Source organism: Schistocerca gregaria, unplaced genomic scaffold, assembly GCF_023897955.1.
Source record: "Schistocerca gregaria isolate iqSchGreg1 unplaced genomic scaffold, iqSchGreg1.2 ptg001217l, whole genome shotgun sequence".
Taxonomy (NCBI): domain Eukaryota; kingdom Metazoa; phylum Arthropoda; class Insecta; order Orthoptera; family Acrididae; genus Schistocerca; species Schistocerca gregaria.
In genome coordinates, this window is record NW_026062539.1 from 30,001 (window position 1) to 34,093 (window position 4,093).

At 52.9% G+C, this 4,093-nt stretch overlaps 1 non-coding gene across 1 annotated transcript in view; it reads right to left on the reverse strand.

Moving 5' to 3' along the window:
* The window catches only part of LOC126329787 (small subunit ribosomal RNA), a 1,893-nt gene extending 942 nt beyond the window's left edge, over positions 1 to 951 (reverse strand). Inside the window, exon 1 of the ribosomal RNA XR_007562539.1 lies at positions 1 to 951. This exon is cut by the window's left edge and continues 942 nt beyond it. This is a non-coding gene — a ribosomal RNA (small subunit ribosomal RNA).
* Positions 952 to 4,093: the final 3,142 nt, after the last annotated feature.

Genomic DNA, 4,093 nt, shown 5'->3' on the forward strand with positions numbered 1-4,093 from the left:
TCCCTATTAATCATTACCTCGGGTTCCGAAAACCAACAAAATAGAACCGAGGTCCTATTCCATTATTCCATGCACACAGTATTCAGGCGGGCTTGCCTGCTTTAAGCACTCTAATTTGTTCAAAGTAAACGTGCCGGCCCACCGAGACACTCAACAAAGAGCACCCTGGTAGGATTTAAACGGGGTCCGCCTCGGGACGCGAAAGCACCCCTTCGGCTCGCCCCACCGGCAGGACGTCCCACGATACATGCCAGTTAAACACCGACGGGCGGTGAACCAACAGCGTGGGACACAAATCCAACTACGAGCTTTTTAACCGCAACAACTTTAATATACGCTATTGGAGCTGGAATTACCGCGGCTGCTGGCACCAGACTTGCCCTCCAATAGATACTCGTTAAAGGATTTAAAGTGTACTCATTCCGATTACGGGGCCTCGGATGAGTCCCGTATCGTTATTTTTCGTCACTACCTCCCCGTGCCGGGAGTGGGTAATTTGCGCGCCTGCTGCCTTCCTTGGATGTGGTAGCCGTTTCTCAGGCTCCCTCTCCGGAATCGAACCCTGATTCCCCGTTACCCGTTACAACCATGGTAGGCGCAGAACCTACCATCGACAGTTGATAAGGCAGACATTTGAAAGATGCGTCGCCGGTACGAGGACCGTGCGATCAGCCCAAAGTTATTCAGAGTCACCAAGGCAAACGGACCAGACAAGCCAATCCGATTGGTTTTGATCTAATAAAAGCGTCCCTTCCATCTCTGGTCGGGACTCTGTTTGCATGTATTAGCTCTAGAATTACCACAGTTATCCAAGTAACGTGGGTACGATCTAAGGAACCATAACTGATTTAATGAGCCATTCGCGGTTTCACCTTAATGCGGCTTGTACTGAGACATGCATGGCTTAATCTTTGAGACAAGCATATGACTACTGGCAGGATCAACCAGGGAGCTGCGTCAACTAGAGCTGAGCAGCCGGCCGCCCGGGAGTGTGTCCCGGGGGCCCGCGCGAACACGCAAGCGTCCGCTCAATTATTCTGCAAACAGGAGGAGGCCGAGCTCCCCTGCACGATACACCTCGAAACCCTCTCAGGTCCCGGCGGCGCGCAGCGCCGTCCTAGGTACTTGGTCGGTTTCGAGAGAGGCGCAATCGCCCGGAGTTAGGCGAGTAGACGGTTTTAGTGCGAACACCCTTGCTCCCAACTGAGCTTGCCGCTGCCGACAGAGGCCCGGGAGCGTGCTGTCGTGGCATTGCCGGCGGGAGACAACACGCGCCACCTATGGTGACCGGCAGCTCCAACGCCAGCGCCACACAAGGGCAAAGCCCCACTTGGGTGCAGAAGCGAACTCTCCCAGCACAGCGCACGCGCCAACACGTCCGCACAACTGCGATACAAACCACCTGCGAGAACCGCTGGGGCGACCGAGCAGCAGACGGCGTCGCGGCGCCGAGTGCCAGGCGGCGGCGCATCCTCAACGCACACAGTCCTCAATCAGACCAGCACACTGCAGATGTCCACCGCGCTTCGCACCGGGCTCGGCTGAACCAACTTTGGCCGCCAGGCGCCGCGTGCAGGGTGCGCCGCAGCGTAGCTGCGCCGCCTGCCGGGCCCGTCGGCTGGCGCTCCTGCCACTCGGCGCCCCCCACCAGCCGCCTGTTGCGCGTGCGCCCACGCAGCGCGCGGCCAACACGCCGGGCGGCCCCCCTTCACCGGCCGGGAACAGTCCCACCAAGCCACCGCCGCGTATCGCTTCATACCCACATGGGCCTAGTCACGCGTGTGGATGTGGCGGGTACCGCTGAAACAACCGGTTAATAGCTGTACCGATCGTCGCCATCACAGATTCACCTCCAGCGTGAACAACCGCTCAACAACGGATTTCCAGTTCATTTGCGTATCTTGGGCAGTAAACGTAGATGTCCACCTACATTTGCGAATTCAACAATTCTTGCATGCCAGGATGTCATGTGTCACGACACGCTACATCAGACCACATACACACTGCGACATGTGCAGAAGAGAACACGTGGAAGGTGGCCCGCGCACGTATGCGATGTACCTTCCGCGATCCACTGTCAACCGGCATCTGCGGCATGTCCCAGATATGGAACGCGGTCCACCAGGGTAGCACTTTGTGTGAGGCAATACGACAAAGTCGGAATACACGCGTCACTACATCAGACGGCTCACGCTGACCTGACCTGACCTGACTCACCGCACCACCACCCCCAGCGACCCAGGGTGACATACAATGCGTTCGTACGTTCCTCCCACACGCCTCTACGGCGTACCACAGTGCAACCTAGCTGTTATTGGGAGACGAGACAAGTAGCATCAAGCACAACATATGGAAATTGAGATTCGACACCGTTGGGCACAGCCAGCGTACGGTCACACGTATCACACTACTTCACTCTGTACGTAACGACCGATGATCGGTACAGCGTGTGGGTTACGCGTACGACATCAGCGGACAATGGACACAGACCATACCACGACGTACACTGAGGGCGTCGACATCTGAATGCAACTGAACAGCTGCGAGGCTCATTTAACACTCAAACGCCAGACCGACCAGCTTGAGAGGACAGAGACACAAAGAGGGGGACAGAGGGGGACAGAGGGGGGGGAGGGGGGGGGTCGGCGATATAGTCCTATTGCAGTACAATTGACAGTGGATAGCAGGAATATGTGGAAAGTAAGCAACACTCGCAAGACATCTACATGAGGATAACAACGACACCAGAGATTCCGAGCAGTGAACTATGTTAGGCAAAGGGACAACGTGGGTTAGGTTAAGGGACAACGTGGGTTAGGTTAAGGGACAACGTGGGTTAGGTTAAGGGACAACGTGGGTTAGGTTAAGGGACAACGTGGGTTAGGTTAAGGGACAACGTGGGTTAGGTTAAGGGACAACGTGGGTTAGGTTAAGGGACAACGTGGGTTAGGTTAAGGGACAACGTGGGTTAGGTTAAGGGACAACGTGGGTTAGGTTAAGGGACAACGTGGGTTAGGTTAAGGGACAACGTGGGTTAGGTTAAGGGACAACGTGGGTTAGGTTAAGGGACAACGTGGGTTAGGTTAAGGGACAACGTGGGTTAGGTTAAGGGACAACGTGGGTTAGGTTAAGGGACAACGTGGGTTAGGTTAAGGGACAACGTGGGTTAGGTTAAGGGACAACGTGGGTTAGGTTAAGGGACAACGTGGGTTAGGTTAAGGGACAACGTGGGTTAGGTTAAGGGACAACGTGGGTTAGGTTAAGGGACAACGTGGGTTAGGTTAAGGGACAACGTGGGTTAGGTTAAGGGACAACGTGGGTTAGGTTAAGGGACAACGTGGGTTAGGTTAAGGGACAACGTCGGTTAGGTTAAGGGACAACGTCGGTTAGGTTAAGGGACAACGTCGGTTAGGTTAAGGGACAACGTCGGTTAGGTTAAGGGACAACGTCGGTTAGGTTAAGGGACAACGTGGGTTAGGTTAAGGGACAACGTGGGTTAGGTTAAGGGACAACTTGAGTTAGGTTAAGGGACAACTTGAGTTAGGTTAAGGGACAAATTGAGTTAGGTTAAGGGACAAATTGAGTTAGGTTAAGGGACAAATTGAGTTAGGTTAAGGGACAAATTGAGTTAGGTTAAGGGACAAATTGAGTTAGGTTAAGGGACAAATTGAGTTAGGTTAAGGGACAAATTGAGTTAGGTTAAGGGACAAATTGAGTTAGGTTAAGGGACAAATTGAGTTAGGTTAAGGGACAACTTGAGTTAGGTTAAGGGACAACTTGAGTTAGGTTAAGGGACAACTTGAGTTAGGTTAAGGGACAACTTGAGTTAGGTTAAGGGACAACTTGAGTTAGGTTAAGGGACAACTTGAGTTAGGTTAAGGGACAACTTGAGTTAGGTTAAGGGACAACTTGAGTTAGGTTAAGGGACAACTTGAGTTAGGTTAAGGGACAACTTGAGTTAGGTTAAGGGACAACTTGAGTTAGGTTAAGGGACAACTTGAGTTAGGTTAAGGGACAACTTGAGTTAGGTTAAGGGACAACTTGAGTTAGGTTAAGGGACAACTTGAGTTAGGTTAAGGGACAACTTGAGTTA